This window comes from Mirounga angustirostris, unplaced genomic scaffold (assembly GCF_029215605.1).
Source record: "Mirounga angustirostris isolate CCGP_5_RB_7025 unplaced genomic scaffold, mMirAng1.0.hap1 SCAF_6, whole genome shotgun sequence".
Lineage (NCBI taxonomy): Eukaryota > Metazoa > Chordata > Mammalia > Carnivora > Phocidae > Mirounga > Mirounga angustirostris.
In genome coordinates this window covers 128,866,248-128,892,915 of record NW_026991714.1, presented here as the reverse complement: position 1 = coordinate 128,892,915, position 26,668 = coordinate 128,866,248, and the positions used below count along the sequence as shown (strand labels likewise).

The following is a 26,668-nucleotide window of genomic DNA, read 5'->3' as shown; positions in this document are numbered from 1 at the left end:
TGGATATTTCCCCCAAACCAAACGTTTTTTCCTGCTTGCCAATTCTGCCAGCCTTCGGGAGAAAAGGACAAGCTGCTACTGCGGCTACTCATTCGGCCTGGCACACCTGAAGACTTATTTGGGGTTGGGGAGCCATGATCAGGTCTGCCAGGAAAGGATAAGGTGCTTTAGTGTGGGGCCACATGGCCAGAAATCCTCAGGGAGGCTGGCGGTGGGGCAGTGAAAGCACATCGCCATGGAGAAGCACACCCCTGGTCCCAATCCTTTCCTGTGCCGCTGGAAGTGTTTCTAAAAGGAACCACCCGTGGAGGGCCTTTGAGATTGGCCACTGGCTTCCCACAGGTAGACAGATAGAGGGATTTCTGAGGAACACTGGAGGCTTCAAGCACACGGAGGTCTGGACTGTGCCCCACACACCTCTGCAGAGATGCACAGTCTGGAGGGGCGGGTGTTTCCATGAAATCACAGACACGGTGCCCGGGCTGACCAAGAGAAACATGCAAACATGGCCAACTCATAGCCTCACCATTGCACTTCACACAGGCTCAGCACTTCAAAAACACTGTTTAGGACAGCATAACCACAAGGCAGAAAACACCCATGTGGTAAGAAGTCTCCCCCTAGCCCTGACTCTTCTGTTGGGTACCCTTCCGAAGGTATTCTGCATTTACCAGCCTGTGTGTATCTACGGGGTCTCTCCACCTTTTTTTCCTAAAACAAATGGCAGCACACTGTTTTGCACATTTTGGTGGTGGTGGTTGTTGTTTTTTAAGATTTTATTTGTCAGAGAGAGAAAGAGAGCACGCACAGCAGGGAAGCAGCAGAGGGAGAGGGAGAAGGAGGCTCCCTGCTGAGCAGGGAGCCTGATGCGGGACTCGATCCCCAGGACCCTGGGATCATGACCTGAGCCGAAGGCAGACGCTTAACTGACTGAGCCACCCAGGAGCCCCTTGCACATTTTGTTTAATGATATATCTTGGGAGATCATTTCATATCAGCACATAAAAAGCTACCTCATTCTTTTTTTTTTTTTTTAGATTTATTATTTATTGGGGCACCTGAGTGGCTCAGTCATTAAGCATCTGCCTTCGGCTCAGGTCATGATCTCAGGGTCCTGGGATCAAGCCCCACATCGGGCTCCCTGCTCGGCAGGAAGCCTGCTTCTCCCTCTCCCTCTGCCACTCCCATGGTGTGTGCTCTTCTGCTCTCTCTCTGTCAAATAAATAAATAAAATCTTAAAAAAAAAAGATTATTTATTTTAGAGAGAGAGACAATACAAATAGGAGGGAGAGAGGGAGAGAGAATCTTAAGCAGACTCCACGCTGAGCATGGAGCCTGACGAAGGACTCAATCCCAGGACCCTGAGATCATGACCTGAGCCAAAACCAAGAGTCGGATGCTCAACCGACTGTGCCACCCAGGCACCCCACTACCTCATTCTTTAAATGGCTGTATGGTAGTTCATTGTGGTCTATCAGTTATGATCTAGGAATCTCAACAGCTGGGGACTTGAGGCAGAACATGAACACACACACACACACACACACACACCCTAGCCCAAAGCCTCCCAGGGAGGCCTGAGAGAGCTTCTGCTCTTCCTTGTCTTGGTCTGAATACTAATTCCCTCCTGTGTCAGGTGTGGTTACACCAACTACTTTTTCCATCTTTTTGGTCCTAACCTCAAAAGCATTCATTCATGAGGGTGAAGGAAGACTACTTCTTCTAGGAGACATGGGGCGATAAAGGGAGAGAAGGCACAGCTCCAGGCAGAGCCAACTAGAAACCTTCAAATTTCCCAATTCCTGCTGTGCCCACTCTTCCCAGATTTCTTCTCCTTTTACAGAAATGTGTGTCTATAAGCAGCTTGCATGATCTACAAGTAAGAAACAAAGCAACAAGTAAAAAGATTGAATTAGTAATTCAAAAACTTACCCCATAATAAGCTTACCCCCAATGGCTTCACTGGTAAATTCTACCAAACATTTAAAGAATTAATACCAATTCTTCACAAACTTTTCAAAAAAATAAAAGACTTGCCGATTCTTTCTATAAAACCAATATTACCCTGATACCAAAGCCAGACAAAGGCATTACAAGAAAAGAAAGCCATAGGCCATTATCCCTTATTTATACAGACACAAAAATCCTCACTAAACAATAGCAAACTGAACACAGCAACATATAAAAAGGGGTTATACATAACGACCAAATGAGATTTATCCCAGAAATATAAGGTTGATGTAACATAAGAAAATATATCAATAGAATGAAGATTTAAAAAACCCCACATGATCATCTCAATAGACATAGAAAAGCATTTGCAAAATCTAATACTCTTTTATGATAAAAACACTGAAACTAGGAAGAGATAGGAACTTCCTCAATCTATAAAAGGGCATCTACAAAAAATCTACAGCTAACAGCATACTTGGTAGTAAAGACTGAATTATTTTCCTCTAAGATCAGGAACATACAGAGATGCCCACTCTTATCACTTCTATTTAACATTGTATTAGGGGTTCAACCAGGACAATTAGGCAAGAAAAAATAAACAAAAATCCAGGTAAACTGGAAAGGAAACGAAACTATATTTGCCGATGACATGATCTTGTACAAAGAAAACCCTAAGGAATCCACTAAAAAACTATCAGGATAAACAAATTCAGCAGGGTTGCAGGGTACAACAGCAATGTACAAAAATCACTTGTATTTCTGTGCACTTGCAATGAAAAATGTGAAAATGAAATTAAGAAAACTTCCATTTACAACAGAATAAAAAAGAAAACAATGCTCAGGAATAAATTTAACTTAAAAAAGGTAAAACTTGTACTCTGAAAACTATAAAACACTGTTGAAAGGAATTAGAGGGGTGCCTGGGTGGCTCAGTCGTTAAGCGGCTCCCTTTGGCTTGGGTCATGATCCCAGGGTCCTGGGATTGAGCCCCGCATCAGGCTCCCTGCTCCATGGGAAGCCTGCTTCTTTCTCCCTCTCCCACTCCCCCTGCTTGTATTCCTTCTCTCGCTATCTCTGTCAAATAAATAAATAAAATCTTTAAAGAAACAAAAGAAAAATTAGAGAGGACCTATATAAATGAAAAAATATACAACATTCATGGGTAGAAAGATTTAAATACTGTTGACATTAATATTCCCCAAATTGATCTATAGATTCATTGCAATCCCTATCAAAATGCCAAATGCCTTTTTTGCAGAAATTTCAACGATGATCCTAAAATTCATATGAAAATGCCAGGGACCCAGAAGAGCTTGAAACAAGCTTGAAAAAGACAAACAGGGGCACCTGGGTGGCTCAGTCGTTAAGTGTCTGCCTTCAGCTCAGGTCATGATCCCAGGGTCCTGGGACTGAGCCCAGCATCGGGCTCCTTGCTCAGCCAGAAGCCTGCTTCTCCCTCTCCCACTCCCCCTGCTTGTGTTCCCTCTCCTGCTGTGTCTCTCTGTGTCAAATAAGTAAATAAAATCTTAGAAAAAAAAAAAGAAAGAAAAAGAAAAACAGAGCTGGAAGACTTAATTTTCCTGATTTCAGAACTTGCTACAAAGCTACAGTTATCTAGACAGTGTGGTACTGGGATGCCTGGCTGGCTCAGTCAATGGAGCATGCAACTCTTGATTGCAGGGTTGTGAGTTCAAGCTCCACGTTGGGTGGAGAGAATGCTTAAAAATAAAGTCTTTAAAAAAACAAAAAAGGCAGTGTAGTACTGGCATAAGGATAGGCATTTGATCAATGTAACAGAATTTAGAGTCCAGAAACAAACCCTCACATTTATGGCCAATTAATTTTTGACAACAGTGCCAAGACAATTCAATATGGGAAAGAGAGTCTTTTCAGCAAGTGGTACTGGAACAATTGGGTATCCACATATGAAAGAATCCAGTTGGATCTCCTTCTTACACCATAAACAAAGATTAATTTAAAATAGATCATAGGCCTAACTGTAATAGCTGAAACTGTAAAACTCTTAGAAGAAACATAGGAATAAACCTTCTGACCTTAAATTAGGCAATGGTTTCTTAGATAGACACAAAAGCACCAGCAACAAAGATTGGTCCAAAAATTGGACTTCATTAAAATGAAAACCTTTTGTGCTACAAACAGTACCACTGAGAAAGGAAAAAGAAATGCAAATGCAAACCACAATGAGACACCACGTCACAACCATTAGGATGGCTATTATAAAGCAAAACAAAACAAAAAACCACCCAGAAAAATGACAAGTGCTGGTGAGGCTGTGAGAAAACTTTCAATCTGGGTGCCCTGTTCCTGGGTACAGGATGGTACAGCCACTGTGGAAAACAGGGGGACGGTGCCTCCAAAGGTTAAACAGACGTGTCACTGGATCCAGCAATTCTACGCCTGGGTATGTACCCGAAAGAATTACAGAGACTCAAAACGTACTTGTACACCCATGTCACAGCAGAATTATTCACAACAGCCAGAGAAGGGAAGCAAGCCAAGGGTCCATCAATGGATGAATGGATTAACAAAACATGGTATTTATTTTCAGCCTTAAAAAATGACATTCTAATGCATGGTACAAGATGGATGAGCCTTGAAGACATTATGCTAAGTAAGCTAATCCCCCAAAAAGTGACTCCATTTATATAAGGTACCAGAGTAGTCAAATTTACAGAGACAGAAAGTAGATGGGTGGTTGCTGGGGGCTAGGAGAGGAGGGAAATGGAAAGTTAGCGCTTAGGGCGCCGGGTGGCTCAGTTGGTTAAATGTCTGCCTTCAGCTCAGGTCATGATCCCAGAGTCCTGGGATCGAGCCCCGCGTCAGCCTCCTTGCTCAGCCTGAAGCCTGCTTCTCCCTCTCCCTCTGCCTGCCGCTCCCCCTGCTTGTGCTCTCTCTCTTTCACCATCTCTCTCTCTGTGTCAAATAAATAAATAAAATCTTTTAAAAATGGTTAAAATGGCAAATTTTGTGTTATGTATATTTAACCACAATTTTTTAAAAAAGAAAGTGAAAAGACAACCTACAGAATGCAAGAAAATATTTACAAGTCATACATCTGATAGGTATCCAGAATATATAAAGAGACTTACAGCTCAATAATAAAAAGATAAATAATCCAACTTTAAAATGGGTGAGGGATATGAATAAACCGTTCTCCAAAAAAGATATAAAAATAGCCAATAAGCACATGAAAAGATGCTCAGCACGATTAACCATTAGGGAAATGCATATCAAAACCACAGTGAGAGGGGCGCCTGGGTGGCTCAGTTGGTTGGGTGACTGCCTTCGCTCAGGTCATGATCCTGGAGTCCCTGGATCGAGTCCCGCATCGGGCTCCCTGCTCGGCAGGGAGCCTGCTTCTGCCTCTGGCCCTCCCCCCTCTCATGTGCTCTCTCTCTCAAATAAATAAATAAAATCTTAAAAAAAAAAAAAAACCCACCACAGTGAGATACCATCATTTCACACTCATAGGGTGGCTACAATTATGGCGACAATAACAAATGTTGGTAAGGATAGAAATTAGAACGCTTATACACTGCTAGTGGGAATGTAAAATAGTGGAGCTGCTTGGCAAACAGTTTGGCAATTCCTCAAATGATTAAACATGGAGTTGCCATATGACCTAGCAATTCCAATCCTATGTCTATACCCAAGAGAAACAGAACACATGTCCACACAAACACTTGTACACAAATGTTCACAATAGCCATGTTATTCACAATAGCCCAAAGGTGGAAACAACCCAATGTCCATCAACTAATGAATGGATAAATAAAACACAGTATATGCACACAATGGAGTATTATTTGGCAATAGAAATAAAGTATCAATACATGCTACAACATGAACCTTAAAAACATTATGCCAAGTGAAAGAAGCCAGTCACAAAAGGACATATGTGATTCCAACTGTATGGAATGTCCAGAATAGCCAAATCTATGGAACAGAGAGATTAGTGGTTGCCTAGGGCTAGAATGGTTAGGGAGGTGGGGAGTGACTTGTGTGTCATTGCTTTTGGGGGTAATGCAAATGTTCTGGGGTTCATTGTGGTGATGGTTTCACAACTGTGAATTACACGGTATGTGAATTACATCTCAATAGAGATGTTAAAAAAAAGAAAGAATACAGTAGGTGAAAGGCAGGGATCTTGGGGGAAAGGCAAAGTGGGCAAAGTAAGGCCAAGGTCCTAGATTTTTGGTTACTACCTTCTCAGGGTAAGCAGTAGCCTAGGGGAAACCTGACGTAGAATGCCCACACATCAAAGCATGTTATAGGTCTATACAACCTGAACGACCAACATTTTCATTTTCTACAAATGAGGAAAGGATCCTTGAGAGAGACTCCCCAAGGTCATGGGACAAGTCAGTGATGGTGGGCACAGTATTTCCCAGACTTTTGAGTCATCCATAACACTTCTGTGTACCATCTGTACCATAACCTACTTTTTTTTTTTTTTTTTTTTTTTTATTTGACAGAGAGAGACACAGCGAGAGAGGGAATACAAGCAGGGGGAATAGGAGAGGAAGAAGCAGGCTTCCCGCGGAGCAGGGAGCCCGATGAGGGGCTCGATCCCAGGACCCTGGGATCATGACCTGAGCCGAAGGCAGACGCTTAACGACTGAGCCACCCAGGCGCCCCCCATAACCTACTTTTATTTCCCCCTAAGACTGACTCATGTTTAAAAACCCAGACAAACTTAGTTTAAAAGAAACTTCACAGGGGTGCCTGGGTGGCTCAGTTGGTTAAGCATCCAACTCTTGATTTCGGCTCACGTCATGATCTCGGGGGATGTGGGATCGAGCCCCACATCAGGTTCCATGCCGAGTGAAGAGTCTGCTTGTCCCTCTCCCTCTGTTCCTCCCCTGGCTCACATGCTCTCTCATTCTCTCTCAAATAAATAAATAAATAAAATCTCTAAAAATAAAAAAAAAGGAAATTTCATATTACTACTAACTCAGGAAAATAAAGGGAAAAGCAGTGTTGCCTAGAATAACTTCAAAGCAATTTGATGAAAACAAATTTAATTTTTAACAGTTACTGTTGTCTACCTAACATTATTAAAAACTCAAATGAACCAGGGTTAAAGAGCTGTTGGAGGTTTAAAGAGTCATATCAAACTGACAAATCAGCAGGGTTGTATCAGAAACTTGAAGAGGGAAGACAGTCCTCACTATCCAGGTCACTGAATGCCCTATCCAGTTATGACCTAAGTCTCCAGCTGGCTCCGGCAAACCCTGGTGCTGTGGTTGACTTCGCAGTTGGGAAGGGCCACTTCCTATTTGCCTCTGCCCCGTACGAGTTATAACCCTCGGCAACTTGCCGAACCACAATTTCCAAGCCTGTTTCCTTATCTGTAAGCAGAAAATAGTGTGCCTACTCAGTTTGCTTTCCACTATTGCATGTTACTCCTGTACTGGAATACGATACAGCTGTATCTGCCCAGGTCTCAGTGCCCCTAACAGAAATCCAGAACCAGCACAGAGCCTGTAGCTCACAGCACATGCCAGTAGGTGGCACCATCGCTCCTGGTTTAAGAAAGAGTTGGTCCAGTTCTCAACCCCCGCCCACATCTAGCTGTCTGGTCTGTAGAAATATACCCCAAACCTGGCAGGAACATAAGCTAGAAACAGGAAAAGGCCTGAAAAGGTTTGGAGCCATGACCTTTTATTAACCAGAACTGACTTTGGCTTAAAAATAAATGTTGTACAGACCCAAACTGTTTAAATGAAAGAAGAATGACGAAAAAAAAATACTTCAGACAGACTTAATTTAGGAAGGGGCTTAATTTAGGCAGCTGGAAGGGGAGACCCTAAGGCAGAAAAGGGAGACAGACCCAGTCGCTACTTTGGGGACCAACCCATGTGGGATCAGGAGTGAATTAAAAGGAGGGAAGGGGAAGGAGAACACATAACTACCCACAGAAAGGTTCAGAGCACATGATGCTAACAACCTTCCAGACTGGGACGCGGTCTTTCTTCCCCAGCCCTGCCTGGTGGGGGAACTAGACTTATTAGCTCTGCTGTGGCCAAGAAACAGTCTTTCTTAACAATGAAAGAGCCTTGGTCACAGTTTTCAAGCCTGGGACAAAGCCACAATGGGCTCATTCTTGAGTCCAGTCTGGTCTTTATGCCCTGGATGCGCGGCCCCATTCTGTGTGGAGCCACCGCGGGTCTCAGCACTCGGGCCCCAGCGCCCACCCCAGGAAGTTCTCAGCCCCTTCAGAGGGGTTTTCAAATGCTAATAATGCCTCCGTCGGAAGCCCAGCTGTTCTGTCCAGTGGTTAGAGGGGCGCGCTCCCTCTCTCTTCCTCTCTTTGGCTCCCTGAAGTGTCCTAACCAAGACATTAGGATGCAAATCCCTGGGACCTCCACCCAGACCACATAGCAGAGGGGCCTCCTGGGGTATGAAGGCAGGCCATTCCAGGTGAAGCCTGGATGCTCACTTTCCATTCCCTTCCCTCTTCCTCTGAGCTCTGCCACCAAGAAACCTCCCTCAGCTGCTGCCTATTTGGCAAAGTCACCAGAGGGGAATACCAGTTCAGGCTGGCAAAAAGAGTCCAAAAACTGCTAGGTATAGGTCTGCCCCTTGCTTAACTGAGAGAAAGGTTTCACTAGTCTGTCTCCTTCCCTATTAACAACTCCCTGGCAAGAACTCTTTAAAAGTTGGGAGTGCTGTATGGGAGTGAGGGCTTTAAGATTTTTATTTTTAGGGCACCTGGGTGGCTCAGACAGCTAAGTGTCTGCCTTGGGCATGGGTGGTGATCTCAGGGTCATGGGATCATGCTTCTCCCTCTCCTGCTCCCACTGCTTGTGCACTCTGTCAGATAAATACATATTTTTTAAAAAAGATTTTTATTTTTAAGTAATTTCTACACCCAATGTGGGGCTCAAACTCACAACCCTGAGATCAAGAGTCACATGCTTTACCGACTGAACCAGCCAGGCGCCCCGGGAGTGCAGCTTCTAACTGGCGCCTCAGATTGGCCCTCAACCTACCCCCACTTCCCAAACATCCAGCCTTAGTCTTGGTCATTTGAAGTTGGACTCTGCCGGATATAAGAAGTTAGCAAAATCTAGGGAAATGGGTTGCAGAAGAAAACAGCCATTGTTTGTAAAATAATTAGTGCTGCCTTTGAAACACTGAGGAACAAATACATTCTTCCAGAGTTTTTAATTCAACCCAACTCTGGAAAATGACTGTCAGTCTACCATTCTGTGTGAAAGTACAGTCCCAGTGATGTTTTTGCATAATAGTTTGGAAAGCAATGCTCCACCCTCTACACCCTATCCCAGAATTAATGCAGTTGGTCGAAGGGGAAAAGGTTAATGTTGTCTTCCAGAGCCCAAAAGAGTGAGTTTCTCCTTGCTGAAGCTTGGACCCCTGAAGTCAAACACACTTTTGAGTGAATGCTCTGAAAGGAAGAAGGGCAAGGGCAGGAAACACAGCTGAATTTGCCAGGTGTCAAATGAGTGGCTGGTCTGCAAGAGGTATTTTAGAGAGAGCAGGAAAATGGGAGGTGGCGCAAAGCAGGCTGGCAGACTGGAGTCTGTCAATTTTGAGGTTAAACTTTTTTTTTTAAGATTTATTTATTTTAGAGGGAGAGAGAGAGAGCAAGCACATGAGCAGGAGCAGCAGGAGAGGGACAGAGAATCCCAAGCAGACTCCATGCTGAGCGCAGAGCTGGACACGGGGCTCGATCCCACAGCCCTGAGATCAAGACCTGAGCTGAAATCAAGAGTCGGATGCTGAACTGACAGAGCCACCCAGGCACCCCCCACCCCAGGTCAAACTTTTGAACAATGGGGTAGCCATCACAGTCTCTCAAGAAACTGTCTCCAGTTTCCTTGCCTTCTTGGTGCTCACAAATCACATCAGTGATCACACCTGGTTTGACAACGTGTGCTTAAATGTCCTGTGTGAAGACACAGAACTGGTTGCTAGGAGGGCTTTGCAGGTCTTCCCTAAAAATGCCAGATGTGCCAGACACGCCCCCAGCAACACAGACTGCTGATCGGGAAGGGTCAAGCAGCCTGTCCTCCTGTCTCCGGAGAGTCCCAGCATGAAACCAAGACACATGGAGAGCATGGGGCAACTGCCTGACCCCACCCTCCTTCCTGAGAAGCTCCAAGAGGCTACTGCAGCCACTGTAGTCTGCTCGGAGGAGCTGGGTCCAAAGGCTTCCTTTGAGATTAGACGACAGCCCCTTCAAGTCAACGGAAGGCCCACGAACTGAAATATCCGTATGGGGGCTGAAACCCAAGTCTGCACGGGCCCAGGCAGCCTCATGACCCCCCCAGTGAGAGGAGACAACCTGGAGGTTTTGCTGAATGAACCAGCTCTGGCTGGGGCAGTGGAGGAGGTAAAATTCAAAGTCAGTTCCATTGGCCTATGCCCAGCCCAGATGCTCCTAACTGGGGCCACTGAGGTGGCCCACTGCCCCTACTGGGGTTTCTCACGTAATCCTATCCTAATTTCTAAAGCCCAGGTGCTTTCTCCTTGCTCTAAGCCAAGCTGGGGGCAGGGGGTGCGGATGTGTGTGCTTAGTCTACTTGTTTCTTGAGCCTACAAAATTTGAGGAGGTCACAGGACGTAGGACAGCCTAATGTCACTGATTAGATTTCTGGAGCCCGTAACACACCCAAGAGATGCTATGCTCATCCTGGGGAGAGTATGAGCCCAGGCAGTGCACAGAGGATGCTGTCCTAGCACCCTAAGGCCCAGGGCCTCCTCCAGGCCTTCACTACTTCCACCTGACAGCACCTACCAAAGGATGAGTGGCACATACCCTCTTCTTGCTGGTAAAGATCAGCAACTCTCCTTCCTCCAAGAATCCAAGCAAAGCTGTGAGTGAGCACTTCCCTGCCTGCCGGCCCCTGTTCCCCATCTCCAAGCCAAAGCTAAGAGTTCAGGTCAGAGCCTTGCAGTAGTGGTGAGGCAAGGCCCATCTCAGGAATTCTGGATAGCAGTTGAGGGCAAGGATGCATGCACGTCAATAGGAGCAAAAAATACTATGTCCTGGGTAATTCCCCTCTAACACTCAAGCAATGCAAGGAGAGGATAAGGATGGGATGCTCTCAAGCTTAGAGGCTTCAACTGGGACAAAACAACAGAATTTGGCACCCATGCCTTTCTCCACACACATGCACAGCAGACAAGATGCTTGCAGAGAAGAAGGTCTCAGGAGCATGACTGCACAATATCCCCATTGCAGGGTTTCAAATCAAACTCCTCCAAAGAAAGGCCATTTTCTTTTAAGAAAGAAAAAATAACAAGAAAACAAACATACTGTCGGGGGAGGGAGAGAAATAGATTCCCTGGACGTGTGTTCACGAGCTTTGGGGGCTAGCAGGCAGAGTTCTTCATTGCTGGTTGGTGGGGATGGTGGCTGGCTGTCAAGTTGTTCCAAGTTGGTCAAATGATGGAGGCGAGAATGAACTGCCCCCCACCCAACACACACACACACACACACACATTTTTTTAAAGTTCTGACTGCAGTTTCATGACTTGAAAAGTTAATTTGAGTGTCTGGTTAGAGAACTTCCCTCAACTAGTTCTGTCTGATATTAATTTGACTAAATGTGGCTGTAAGACAGAGGGAAATGAATGTGCTGTACTGCTTAATTAAATAAAGAGTGAGGGCACATGTTTGTTCTTACAAAACTGAAAGGAACCATAAAAGATATTCCTTCTAGGTTTTGCCCAGAACCAAAGGAATCACCAAGGATTACAAAGCCAGTCAAAAGAGACTCAAAATTGTTTCCCTATGTATTCTCTCAGAAACCTCTGGCTCCCCAGCTCTCTCCCTTGCCCTCAAAGCCACGATCATAAAGACAAAGAGTGAAGTGTAAGGAAAATTCCTTTTATTGAGAAGCTCAACAACCTGCAGTAGAGGTTACGGCAGGGAAATGGGAGGCTGGAGGGCCGCTGGGGCCGCTGGTGGCTCTCACCCAAAAGCGAGTCTCTGGGGGCTGCAGACTTTTGAGGAGTGGCTCACTACCTGCCAGTGGTGTGGCTCCCCCAGAGGCAGAGTGTGGGTCCCTGACACTCACCCTGTGTCCCCACACAAGGGGGCATGGCGGGACTCATTCTTCCCGCAGGAGGGTGAATGCCTCAGTGCAAACAGAGCTCAGCATGGCTTACCTGCCACAGCTTGTAGCTGTCACTAGTCAAATCCTGTCCACACGGGCGCCTGGGTGGCTCAGTTGGTTAAGCGACTGCCTTCGGCTCAGGTCATGATCCTGGAGGCCCTGGATCGAGTCCTGCATCGGGCTCCCTGCTCGACGGGGAGTCTGCTTCTCCCTCTGACCCTCCCCCCTCTCATGAGCTCTCTCTCTCTCTCATTCTGTCTCAAATAAATAAATAAAATCTTTAAAAAAAAAAAAAAATCCTGTCCACACACCCTCTCTGTGCCATGCTCTCCTATGGGGCATACAGGTCCTTGCTCTCCATTTCCAGAGAGCCTTGAATCCTAAGCTGGCAGATGCTTTCACTTTTCTTTTAAAGTAGCTCCATCTGTTTAGACACCTGTCAGTATGGGAAGGAAAAGTCTTTTGCCCAGAGGCTTGTAACTGGGCAAAACGCACCCCTGCTCCTCTCACTCTCCTGAGCCAGCACAGGGCTCGCCACCTGCAGGCAGGCCCCTTTGTTCTTAAAGCCAAAATAACTATAGAGGGTTTTAAATTTGCAGTCCCTATATACATTTACCCCCCGCCCCCCCCCCAAAAAAACAGTGCCAGGAGATGCTTTGAAGCTTTAAAATCAAGCACATGCTTCTACTCTTTCCATCTTTTTCCTGAAGAGATTAGGTAGGTTTACAATGAAAATCCACTTAGCTGCCAAACATCCGTAAAGTGGCACAGTCACTTTGGAGGGCCACATGGCAGAATCCATTAATATAACCAGTACTTTCTCTTTGACCTAATCATTCCACCTCAGAGTACGAATCTACCCTGGAGCAAAACATGTTCACAAGGAGGAATGAAAAAGAATGCTCCCAACATCTGTGTGCTGTTTGTGATAGTGAAAAAAATGGAAACAACCTAAATGTGCATCAAGAGAATGGTTAAAATATGGCTTATGCATACTATAAAATCACAGGCAGCAGTAAAAAGGAATTAGATAAATCTTTATATTTTGACATGTAAGATCTCCAAGATACACAGTTAATTAAGAAGTCCAACTGTGAAGGACAGTACAGTTTCACTTACATTAGAGAAGGAAAAAATATGGGGTGCCTGGCCAGCTTATTTGCTAGAGCATGGGACTCCTGATCTTGCAGTCGTGAGTTCGAGCCCTGCATTGGGGGTACAGTTAACTTAAAAAAAAAAAAAGGAAAAAATACATATATACAAACCCAAACCACTTCTAGAGGTCCCCAGAAGAAGGTGAATACATAGAAAAAGTCCGGCTGCATGCAGGGAACACACCAAATGGATAAAGTGGTGTGGGGAGGGGCCTGAGATTGGGTCATGTGGTCAGGGAGGACTTTGACTTTATTCATAGAGTCTGAATCATTAACTTCCAAAATGGATTTCTATATTGTTCGTATGCTTAAAAAAAATACAATGAGAAAAAAGAACTCCTCTTTCCTACCTCTGACGTGCAGCGGGAGCTCCTCCGGCTGCCCTGGCGGCCATCACGCTGGCTACCGCAGGAGGCAGCGCGGACTTGGACGGGCCGGGAATCGAGGGGACCATCCCTGGCTTGTCTCTAAGAAGTTATGGGTGGCACTTTCACCAGCTAAGCACTTAAGTTCTTGAACAAACACCCTACCTTCTCCTATATTAACCAGACTAATGATGCTGGTACTCTTGCCACAGACTTCAAACTTCTCGTGTTTCTCTATTTTTCTTCTCTAAGTGGTTATGGTCGGTTACATAAAAACAATCCCCTTTCTCTCCCTTGATGTTTTTGCTCTTCGTCCTATTTCTGTACACTGTACATTGTCTCCTATTAGCACTTTCAGCATTCTTACTGCTGTGCAGCTCAGGGTTAACACAGCACTGAGAGCATCTAACATCTAGGATCAACATGGTAGACACATCTATAGGCCAACAACCAGACAGAGCCAGGCCCGCTATTTACATTTGTTCGGGGTGCACAGAGCTGAGGCACTTAACGATCTGGAGCAAAGCTCCAACTATCTATGACCATTCCTAAGTCAAAGAACTTTAGCACAGCCCTCATTCTGCCTAGAGGAAAGGCATTTTGCCCCCTTTGCAGAAGTCTGGAAATCTGGAGGGACACACTACTCTAGGATTAACTTTTTTGCTTTGTTATCTGGTGTTTGCTTTTGGGAGTGAAGAGAGTTGTATTCTTGGCACTTACAGGCTAGGGAGGTACAGACAAAACAAGCATCTTTGTTTTTCCTTCAGGAAAGAGGATGATGAGGACAGAATGTGGCTCTGGCACCTTTCAAAAGAAGAATCTGGTTCTGCCCTGGCCCAATGTACATAAAGCATTTGGTTTCCAATTTACAAAGAGGGAAACCTTCTGGAGCCAGGTAAGAAGTTAAGTAGATGAAAACAGAAATTCTTATCTCGAACGCTACCCTTATTACAGAAAAAAAGTCTATCCTCGTCCAGACTGCAAGTTCAAGTGTAACCAAGTGTGGAACTATTCAAGGGCAGGTCTGCTGTAGAGCTCAGGGTTTTGCCCTAGCACTCTCAGGAAGAAGCCACTGCTGAGTGAGTCACTAGATTCAGTCTGGCAGCAGAGAAAACTGGATGAATCAATCAAACCAAACCAGTAAACCTCAAACCTTCTTCCCATCCACCAACCATACTGAAACAGTCTGAATAGAAAGGAAAGCACGTGGTATGGAGGTGACCTGAGTACTGGGGAAGATGGTTTCTAAGGAATTCTTCCTCACTTAATCTACTAGGGCTTGGCCAACCCACCATACAGCTTTGAGCTTCAAATGTCTCCAAAGCACATTAAAAGAATTTTCCCCCCACTTCTGGTCTGAAACTTAGGCTTTAGAAACAAACAAACAAACAAACAAACAAACAACAAATAACTTGTCAAAGTGAATTTTCAACCAAAATAGAGAAAATAATCCAATGAACTCCCATATACCCATCACTTGGCCTCAATAATTATCAACTCATGGGCAATCCCAAACCATATATAACCCTATCCCCACGGCAAATTCCCACCCTATCCCCACAGGATTATTTTGCAGCAAATTTCAGACATCACATAATTTCATCCGTAAGTATTTTAGTACAGATCTCTAAATGGTAAGGATTCTTTTTAAAAACATAACTACGGGGGCGCCTGGGTGGCTCAGTTGGTTAGGCGACTGCCTTTGGCTCGGGTCATGATCCCGGAGTCCTGGGATCGAGTCCCACATCGGGTCCCCGGCTCAGCAGGGAGCCTGCTTCTCCCTCTGACCCTTTCCCCTCTCATGCTGTTTCTCTCTCTCTCAAATAAATAAATAAAATCTTTAAAAAAAAAAAACCATAACTACGATTAGAAGCATCACACCTAAAAAATTTGGCAGTAGATTCTTAGTATTATCAAATATTAAAGTTATTGTCCCAATTGACTTTTTTTTTTTTTAGATTTTATTTATTTATTTGACAGAGAAAGAGATAGTGAGAGAGGGAACACAAGCAGGGGGAATGGGAGAGAGAGAAGCAGTCTTCTCACTGAACAGGGAGCCCAATGCGGGGCTCGATCACAGGACCCTGGGATCGTGACCTGAGCCGAAGGCAGACGCTTAACGACTGAGCCACCCAGGCGCCCGACTTTCTTTTTTAAAAAAGATTTATTTATTTATTTATTTATTTATTTATTTATTTATTTATTTATTTATTTATTTAAGATTTTAAGATTTTATTTATTTATTTGACAGAGAAAAACACAGTGAGAGAGGGAATACAAGCAGGGGGAGTGGGAGAGGGAGAAGCAGGCTTCCCGCCGAGCAGGGAGCCCGATGCGAGGCTTGATCCCAGGACCTGAAAACATGACCTGAGCTGAAGGCAGACACTTAACGATTGAGCCACCCAGGAGCCCCTTTTATTATTATTATTATTATTATTTTTTTTTTTTTTTAGAGAGAGAGCATGTGTCGGGGGCAGGGACAGAGGGAGAAGGAGAGAATCTCAAGCAGATTTCCCGCTGAGTGCAGAGCCCAACGTGGAGCTTGATCTCACAACCCAAGCAGAAATCAAGAGTCGGATGCTTAACTGTTGGACCCACTCAGGTGCCCCCAAATTGACTTTCTATAAATGTCCTCTATGGTTGGTTTGTTCAAATTACTATCCAAATAAGGGTCACACAGTGTATTTGGCTGGTTTATTTTTAAGCCTTTTTAATCTAAAAGTTTTCCCCTCTTCCTCTTTTTTTTTTTTTTTCTTATTGAAGGAACCAGGTTGTTTTTCCCAGTAAAATTCCCCGAAGTCTGAATTTTGCTCATTGTGTCCCCATGCCATCATTTAGCATGTCCCTCTGTCCTTTGGTGTTTCCTGTAAATGCCAAAGGTTAGAGCTAGAGGTTGTAAGCTCATGGTTGGTTGCACATGGTGACAACTGCTAGATCCAATATTTCATGAGGAGGCTCCAGAAACTATTCTATCATTCTTTATCATTTTTTAGCTGGAAATCTTCAATTTATATAGGAAAGGCAGATTAAATGTGTGGTTCTTTTCCTTTATTCACTAGTTTTCAAGAATAATAAATTATCAAATCTTCTAAAGTTGATCAGTTAATTTGCCTTTTTAAGTGTTGTTATGAACACATGGATTTTAATATATTTGATGTGTTTCAATCCACTGCAGTTGTAACTGTCTAATACTTATATTATCCCATCTTTGGCTGGTAGAAGTCTCTAAAATGGAGACTCTCCTGGGTCTGTTGATATGACCCTCACAGTCTTTGGTAGCTTCCTTGTTTTCTGGTATAAAAATATGTTATAGGCTTGGGACACCTGGGTGGCTCAGTTGGTTAAGTGTCAGACTCTTGATTTTAGCTCAGGTCATCATCTTGGGGTCCTGGGATTGAGCCCCACGTCCAGCTCCCTTCTCAGGGGGCTGCTTGTCTCCTTCTCCCTCTGCCCCTCCCTCCACTCAGGCATGTGCTCTCTCTCTCCCCCTCAAATAAATAAATAAATCTTAAAAACAAACAAACATGTTATAGGCTCATTGTGTATATTTTCTGCCTCAGAACTGGAATCAGTCATTTCTCCAAAAAGCCTTAGTTTCTTTCTTCCTTCCTTTCTTTTCTTTCTTTCCTTCCTTCCTTTCTTCCTTCCTTTTCTTGAGAAAGAGAGAGCATCAGCATGGGAGTAGAGGGGAGAGGCAGAGGAAGAGGGAGAGAGAGAATCCTAAGCAGGATCCATGCCCACCAGCATGGAGCTCCACGCAGAGCTCAATCCCACAACCCAAGATCATGACCTGAGCTGAAATCAAGAGTCCAACGCTTAATTGACTGAGGCACCCAGGCCCCAGCCTTAGTTTCTTTTAATGATAGACGGTATATGGTAACCACAGTCTGGACCTAGAAGTACCTACTGCTACTGGATTATTGTTTCAAGACTTTTTCAGGGGTGCCTGGATGACTCAGTTGGTTAAGCATCTGACTTGGGCTCAGGTCATGATCTCAGGGTTCTGGAATGAGGCCCCACGTCCATCTCCCCACTGAGTGGGGAGTCTGCTTCTCCCTCTCCCTCTGACCCTCCCCCAACTCGTGCTCTTTCTCTCAAATAAATAAAATCTTTAAAAAAAGACTTTTTCAGTAAACAAATATAAAAATATTGTTTTTAAAAGAAAAAATAATCTCAAGTTCATACTGATATTTCCAGTTAAAATTTAAGAATACAGGGGAACCTGGGTGGCTCAGTCAGTTGAGCATCTGACTCTTGGTTTCGGCTCAGGTCATGAGCTCAGGGTCGTGAGATCAAGCCCTGCACTGACTCTATGCTGGGTATGGAGCCTGCTTAAGATTCTCTCCCTCTGGGGGTGCCTGGGTGGCTCACTCGGTTAAGCATCTGCCTTCGGCTCAGGTCACGATCCCAGGGTCCTGGGATCGAGTCCCACATTGGGCTCCCTGCTCAGCGGGAAGCCTGCTTCTCCCTCTCCCACTTCCCCTGCTTGTGTTCCCTCTCTTGCTGTCTCTCTCTGTCAAATAAATAAATAAAATCTTAAAAAAAAAAAAAAGATTCTCTCTGCCCCTCCCCCCATAAATAAATCTTTAAAAAATTTTAAGAACACAAAATTTTATTTAATTATTTATTTAATTTAATTTATATTGTGTTTCTTCTTCTCTTACTGAAAATCTTGGTTTCTAATATAATTACTTATTTGCTTTATCCTATTATATAGTTACACTAGTTTCAGAATAATACCAATATTATTAACAATATGATCGCTGAAAATAGGGTTTTTTGGGGTGCCTGGTGGCTCAGTTGGTTAAGCATCTGCCTTCAGTTCAGGTCATGATCCCAGGGTCCTGGAATACAGCCCCGCATTGGGCTCCCTACTGAGCAGGAAGTCTGCTTCTCCCTCTCCCTCTGCCCCTGCTCGTATGCTCTCTCTCTTGCTCACTCTCTCTCTCTCAAATAAAATCTTAAAAAAAAAAAGAAAGAAAATAGGTTTTTTTTTTTTTTTTTGTCTTTGTGACATATCTATTAGAGATATACACTCACATTACTGTGTTTTAAAATCTATGTGCATTGGGGCACCTGGGTGGCTCAGTCGGTTGAGCATCTGCCTTCAGCTCAGTCATGGTCCCAGGGTCCTGGGATCAAGCCCCGTGTCAGGCTTCCTGCTCCGCGGGAAGTCTGCTTCTCCCTCTCCCCCTCCCCCTGCTTGTGTTCCCTCTCTCACTGTCTCTCTCTGTCAGATAAATAAATAAATCTTTTTAAAAAAAATAAATAAATAAAATCTATGTGCATTGTTATGGCATCAATTAGATATGCTGTGAATATCATTTGTTTCATTTTGCTTTTAGTTTTTAGGAAATATTGGCAGGCCAACTTTAAGGTGGTCCCCATAATTCCTCTTCACTCCAATGTTCACACCTTAAGTGTGAGTAACACCTGCAACTTGCTTCTTGCCAATAGAATATGGCAAAAGTGGAGGGACTTTACAGATATAATTAAGATCCCAAATCAATTGTTCTTATTAAAGATTTATTTATTTACTTCAGAGAGGAAGAAAGAGAGGGAGCAGGGGATGGGGTAGAGGGGGAGAGAGGCAAGCAGAATCCCCGGTGATAGGGGAGTCCATCACGGGGCTTGATCCTAGGACCCTGAGATCATGACCTGAGCTGAAACCAAGAGTTGGACGCTCAACCAACTGAGCTACCCAGGTGCCCTAAAATCAACTGATTTTTTGATGTTTTAATTTTTATTGTAGTAAAATACACATAACACTTACCATCTTAACCATCTTTAAGTTTATAGTTCAGTAGTGTTAAGTACATCCACATTGTTGTGCAACCAATCTCTAGAATTCTTTTCTTACAAAACTGAAACTCTGTACCCATTAAACATTAACTCTCCATTCCCTCCCTTCAGCCCCTGGCAACCACCATTCTATTTTCTGTCTCTATGAATTAAACTCTTCCCAGTACCACATATAAATGGAAAAATACAATATTTGTCTTTTTGTGACTTTTCTCACTTTAGCATAATGTCCTCAAGGTTCAGCCATGTCGTAGCATGGGTCAGAATTCGCTTCCCTTTGAAGGCTGAGTAATTTTCTATCGTATGCATATACCACATTTTGTCTACCCATTCATCTGTGGATGGACACGTGGGCTGCTTCCACCTTCTGGCTATTGTGAATAATGCTATGAACATGGGCATAGAAATATCTCTTTGAGACCCTGCTTTCAATTCTTTTGGATATATACCCAGAAGTGGATTGCTACATCATATGGTAATTTTATGCTTAACTTTTTTGAGGAACCACTGTACTATTTTCCACAATGGCTGCACCATTTTACATCCCTCCCAGCAAAGCACAAGAGTTCCAATTTATCCACATCCTTGTCAACACTTGTTATTTTCTGGTGTGTGCTTTTTGTTCTTAAGATTTTATTTTTTAAGTAATCTCTACACCCAACGTGGGGCTCAAACTTACAACCCCAAGATCAAGAGTCGCGTGCTCCACTGATTGAGCCAGCCAGGCGCCCCTTTTGTTTTTTAAATAGCATCCTTCCTAGTGGATGTGAGGCCAAATCAAATAATTTTGAGTTATTAAAAGGGAAATTATCTTTGATGGACTTGACTGAATCAGGTAAAAAGCCTTAAAACAAAGGACTGTACACCCCGCCCCCCCACCTTTCTGCATTGCTTGCTTTGCAGAAGCAAGCTGCCTTGAATCCTACAGCTACAAGGAAAGGAATTCTGCCAACAACCTGAGAGAACGTGGAAGCAGATTCATCCCCAGTAGAGACTCTAAATAAGAATGCAGCCCAGCAAACCCTTTGATTTCAGATTTATGAGACCCTGTGAGACCCTGGTGAGGTCTAAGCTGTACCCAGACTACTGACCCAAAGAGGTAATAATAAATGTGTGTTCTTTTAAGCCACTGATTTTGTGATCATCTGCTTTATAGCACAAAAAAAACTAACAGAGGAAAAATATTCATTTTGATTTGTCTTACAATTATATAAATTTTTACATGATTCCAAAGTCATAAATCTACAAGACCAGTGCTCTAACCCCTGAGCTATGGAGCCTCTTTTCCAAAGTCATAAATCTAAGAACAAGATATATTCAGAGAAGTTGGCTTCCTGTCCTCTCCATCTGTTCCCTCCTTCTCCCATAGATTACCATTTAAAAAATATTATGGTTTACCCTTCCATTTAAAAATATAAAGAAAAACATGTTTTCTTATATAAGTGAAACTTACTATAGATACTTTTCTCCCCATTTGCTTTTTCTTTTCTTTTTTAAGGTGCAATGGCCATAGTTTTATTTTGGTTCCAACACCACCATACACTTGATTCCATATCCCTGAATATTCAACAACTTTTAGGCTATATGAAAAAGAATTTTTTGCTTGATTAATTTGCTGGACATTTTTTTTTTTTAAGATTTTTATTTATTTGACAGAGAGAGACACAGCGAGAGAGGGAACACAGGCAGGGGGATGAGAGAGGGAGAAGCAGGCTTCCTGCGGAGCAAGAAGCCCGATGCGGGGCTCGATCCCAGGACCCTGGGATCATGACCTGAGCTGAAGGCAGATGCTTAACGCCTGAGCCACCCAGGCGCCTCTTTGCTGGACATTTTAATATATATATTTTTTTATTCATTTGAGACAGAGAGAGAGCAGGAGCAGTGGGGAGAGGCAGAGGAAGAGGGAGAAGCAGACTCCCTGCTGAGCAGGGAGCCCGATGTGGGGCTCGATCCCAGGACCCTGGGATCATGACCTGAGCTGAAGGCAGACGCTTAACCATCTGAGCGACCCAGGTGCCCCTTTGCTGGACATTTTAAATAACAACCTGAGAACACTGCACAGACATTCTTGATGAGGCAGTCCCCCTGGTCATCCTCATCGGTGGTATCACTATCACCATCAGATCTTTTACTGCCCAGAATGATGAGGACTCATAATTCCCAAACACAACTGCCTAACGTATACTGAAATATCTGGAAACACAGTAGTTGGATTTATGCATTTAAAGAGACATCTTGTTAACTTAAGAGTGTATTCTATTTATATGATCAAGATCATAAATCTATAAACCATGCTGTATGAATTACATGAAAGGATGTAAGTTCCCTATGGTAAATTGATTGCACTGGGGCCCCAATGAATACCCTAAGGGTATTAACTTTGTAACTTTGTAGTCCCCTCCCTTTCTGACTCTAGGCTTGGCCATGGGACTTGCTTTGGCCAATGGGACAGAATCAAACCCAAGCAGAGGCTTGACAAAGCATGCACACATTTCCACTTCCTCCCATGGACCCATCGCTGCCATGAGAAGACACTTGTGCTAGTTACTACAAACACTACTTCAAGTAATAGCCATTTGTGAATATCTTTTCACGGTTTTGCTCCTATCTCTGGGATTCCTAGAAGTGGAATCGCTGCATCAAAGAGTAAGTAGATCTGTTTTGCTGGATACTGATACGTTCTCTTCCACAGAGAGAGCGCTATTTTGCATCCCACTATGAACACATGGAAGCGCCTGTTTCCCCACAGCTTGACAACAGGATATGCTATCAAACTTGGAATCTACTAATCTGAGAAGGAAGAAGTGGTATCTGAGGGTAGTTTAACTTGCATTTCTGACCAACATCTTTCGTTTCATGTGTTTACGGGCCATTTGCTTGAAACATCAACATTTAACCCAGGGAGCTTTTTGGTTGGTGTCATCTCCAGGAGCCTCAGAAAAGATAAATTAATAAAACACTGACTTCTCTTAGCTTTGTCACTGGCCACTGTAGTCTGAAGTGAAAGCATTGTCCGGCATTGACTGTTTTTCTTCTACCAGATCATGGGGACAAACAGTCACCCTAAATGTATTACATTTACCCTCAAGTAAAAGGCAAAAACAGGGGCACCTGGGTGGCTCAGTCAGCTGGGCGTCTGCCTTCAGCTCACGTCATGATCCCGGGGTCCTGGGATCGAGTCCTGAATTGGGCTCCCTGCTCAGTAGGGCGCCTGCTTCTCCCTCTTCCTCTGTTGCTCAGTCTCCTCGTGCTCTCTCTCTCTCTCAAATAAATAAAACCTTTTTTTTTTTTTTTTAAGATTTTACTTATTTATTAGAGAGAGAGAGCACGAGCAGGGAGGAAGGGCAGAGGGAGAAACAGACTCCCCGCTGAGCAAGGAGCCCAACACGGGGCTTGATCCCAGGACCCCGGGATCATGACCTGAGCAGAAGGCAGACACTTAACCGACTGAGCCACCCAGGTGCCCCTAACTAAATAAAATCTTAAAAAAAAAAAAAAAAAAAAGGCAAAAACAGACCCTCAAGTAAAGAGTCTCCATGTTATGGTACCTCCCTTTGCTTTATTCTTTGGTGCATTTTTCTTTGCTGTGTAACCTTAAACAAGCCATTAAAATTCTCTGCATTTGTTTCTTTATGTATCAAAACATGATGATACTATTTACTTTGCAGGGTAGTTTTTAGAATCAAAAGAATTAAAATACGTGAAAATTGCCTTATGGGCTGAATGTACTATATAAATGAAGCAACTGCTATTCATTTGAAAGATTCTACCACTGCAAAACACAGCCACTGTTTACAAGAAAAAGATTGGAGGCAGAAGGACTAGGTAGGACGTGAGACACAGAGGCCATCCACTGTGGCAGAGCAGACCCTTCCTCAGGGAGCCAGGATTTTACTTTTTGGCTCAGGAAACTAAGCCCCTCCTTGCATAGTTTACATCAGGAAACACAGAGTATTTATGGGTGTTCTCAGAGATCACTCAGCTGGTTCAGACCTGGAGGGTTGTGGGAAAGCACCAAGACGGGGGAGACAGCCTGTCTGCAGAAAGCGAGACTGGGCACAGCAGAGCACTCATAAGCATGCTGGATTAGAAGAAAAACAAGCATGTATTAAGTGGCATCTGGGCTCAGTGTCTGAGCTCCCAGATCACCAACCCCATACTCAGCACGTAAAGCCCCTCTACAAAGGCCTTGGCCAGCAGCTGCCCAGACCTTACTGGGACAACTTCAGAGATGGCAAGTTTACTGCCTCCCAAGGCCTATCCATGTTAGAAAATGCTTCTACGGGGTGCCTGGGTGGCTCAGTCGGTTAGGCATCTGGCTCTTGATTTCGGCTCGGGTCAGGATCTCAGGGTCATGGGATCCAGCCCTGAGACAGGCTCCATGCTTGGTGGGGAGTCTGCTTGATATTCTCTCTCCTTCTCCCTCTACTCCTACCCCTGTGTGCACTCTTTCTCTCTCTCTAATAAGTGAATAAATCTTAAAAGAAAAAAAGAAAGAAAATGCTCCCACATCCAAAAGAATAGTTAAGAGCAAAGTTCTCTCCTCTGGTTAACAAAGAGAAAGTCCAATCCCTCTTCCACATGGCTAGACCTCAATATTTTTAAAACACCTGTTGTAGGTCATAGTTCACCACTCCCCACACCTCATCCCAAAGTCTTTTCTTCTCCAGACTAAAATGTTTCCAGTCTCCTTACTTTTAAAGCCATTCCTCACAGACCACAGTGTAAGAAAGCTTTTGCCTGTCTGAAAGTCATTGTTCTGGGGATACACTCTGATTGTCAATGTCCCTTGTAGAATGTGGCATCCAAGGCACTGTTGGGTTGGAGATGGAACATGAAGCAGGCACTTACCTGAGTACACGTGTAAAGACTAGACCCCCCCCCCAGCTGTTTATGTGTCTGCCCACATACTTCCAAAGTTCCCTACCAATCAGACTTAGGAAGGGGGTTGAAAATAACCAATCTGGGGTGATCTGGTTATAGGAAGAGGCAGCTGCAAATTATGAGTGATCCCATTTTGGTGCTTGGGCCAGACTCCTTCCCAGGACATTTCTTCTTGCCTGGAGGGATGGAATAGGGAGTGAACGTGAGGGTGAACTTGGAAGTTTAGCTGGGTTTTCCAAGAGCCATGGAGTTTGCTAGGCCTAAAGGCCCCCAGCCTCAAAGAACTTCCTTAACATTGCAGTAAAACCAACCTTGACGTTACCCAAAACTGGAAGATTCTTGTTACTCATTCTGTGGACTTCAAAGGCTACACAGTGCTTCCTTGGTGGCTGGGCTGCCTAGTGGCCATGACTACAGGTTACAGCACGTGGCAACTGTGTGGCCAGGAGTCACTCAGCCTCATGGAATCACCTTCATGGAGGAGAGCTGGGGACTTTTTGACCACCTTCACTCACTTAATATGTTCTCTGTACCTATTAGGTTTTTCTTCTTTTTTGGGGGTGGGGAGGTTTGTTTGGTTCCACATATAAGTGAGATCATATGGTATTTGTTTTTCTCTGCCTGACTTATTTCACTTAGCATAATGCCCTCAAGGTTCATCCATGTTGTCATAAATGGCAAGATTTCCTTTGTTTTTATGGCTGAATATTATTCCATTGTATGAAAAATGGCATTTTCTTTATTCATTCATCCATTGATGGACACTTAAGTTGCTTCCTTGTCTTGGCTATTGTAAATAATGCTGCAATTGAGTTGTATCCTTTTATAAGAAACCGGTAATCTAGTAATAAACTGTTTTCTGAGTTCTGTGAGCTGTTCTAGCAAATTATTATTTTTTTTTAAAGATTTTATTTATTTACTTGAGAGAGAGAGAGAGTGAGCACGAGACGGGGGAGCGGGAGAGGGAGAAGCAGACTCCCCGCCGAGCAGGGAGCCCGATGCGGGACTCGATCCCGGGACTCCAGGATCATGACCTGAGCCGAAGGCAGTCGCCCAACCAACTGAGCCACCCAGGTGCCCCTGTTCTAGCAAATTATTGAATGAACCCAAGGAGAGAGTCATGGGAACTCTGATTTATAGCCATTTGGTTAGAAGTACAGGTGACAACCTGGGGCTTATGACTGGCATCTGCAGGAGGAGCAGTCTTGTGAGACTGAGCCCTTATTTGTGGGATCACACAGTAACTCCAAGGAAGTAGTATCAGAAGTAAACTGAATTGTAGAACACCCAGATGGTGTCCAATAGAACTGGAGATTAGAGTGGTGTGGACAAACCACACATCCGGTCACATAAGTGAGTACGGCAGTGGAGAAAAACAGTGCGTTCTCCTTTCACCACAATACAATGGAACACTGTACCATTACAAACACTGCCACTGATCTCTATTCACTTAGCTAGAAAGACTTCTATGATGTGACATTGGGTGAAGAAAGCACGCTAATACATACAGTATTAAGTTAGTAAAACTGTCTATGTGTAGAAACACGTCTAGAAGGATGGTAACCAAAGGTTAATAGTAGCTATCTTAGGGGCCGATGATGTTTATTTTTCATTTTCAATTATATGCCTGTTTAAATTACAAAGTAATACAGGCTTATTATACAAAATTCAAACAGACAAGTGTATAAAGTAAAAAATGAAACTCTTTTCCCATCAGTCCCCCTTCTCAGATATAACCACTGTTAATGTTTGGCATGCATTCTTCAAGGTTTTATTTCAAGCATATATAATCAAACTCATCCTTTTTTCTTACTTTTTAAAAATAAAAATACACTCTACCCACTGTCCTGTGACTAGCTTTTTTCATGTTTTCAACATTGCTTGGATTTTTCTTTAACATCATTTTTTAAACTGGAAAAACAATAGTTATTTTTGTTTGGGGGAATAAAAGTGCATCAGCCAGGATGGAACACAATGTATGTGTGATCTGAGTGGCCCAGTGAAGAGAGGCACAGGACAAAGGCTTCCTGTGTTCAGGTTACCATGCTAGCCAATATGGGTGGGGACCCTGACATGCCCAGTCAGCCCAGGAAACTGGTAACTGTCCTGTTCTCTCTGAATCTTTGAACCCAGAGAGAGACTGTTAGAGCTAGGGCTGGGACTCAGGAAGGCGTAGACACTGGGTTGCAACCTGTCCCAGAGAGGCCTCCCCTGAGCCAGTGCCCCTAGATGCAGTTTCCATGGACCCAAGCAGGACAAGGCAGAGGAAGGCTACCCACTGCGATTTCAGAGGCCCCTGCTGCATGCCAACAAACCACCACCTATTGCATGGGCTTGCTACGATCCTTCTTGAAAAGCACTCAAGTTCCTTTCTCTTTTCCTCCCCTGGTTCTAATTTCAA

At 44.0% G+C, this 26,668-nt stretch overlaps 1 protein-coding gene across 4 annotated transcripts in view; it reads right to left on the bottom strand.

The window, feature by feature from the left end:
- Positions 1–26,668, bottom strand: part of SUFU (SUFU negative regulator of hedgehog signaling) — a 115,282-nt gene that overhangs the window by 37,395 nt on the left and 51,219 nt on the right. The gene's annotated exons all lie outside the window — the stretch shown is intronic.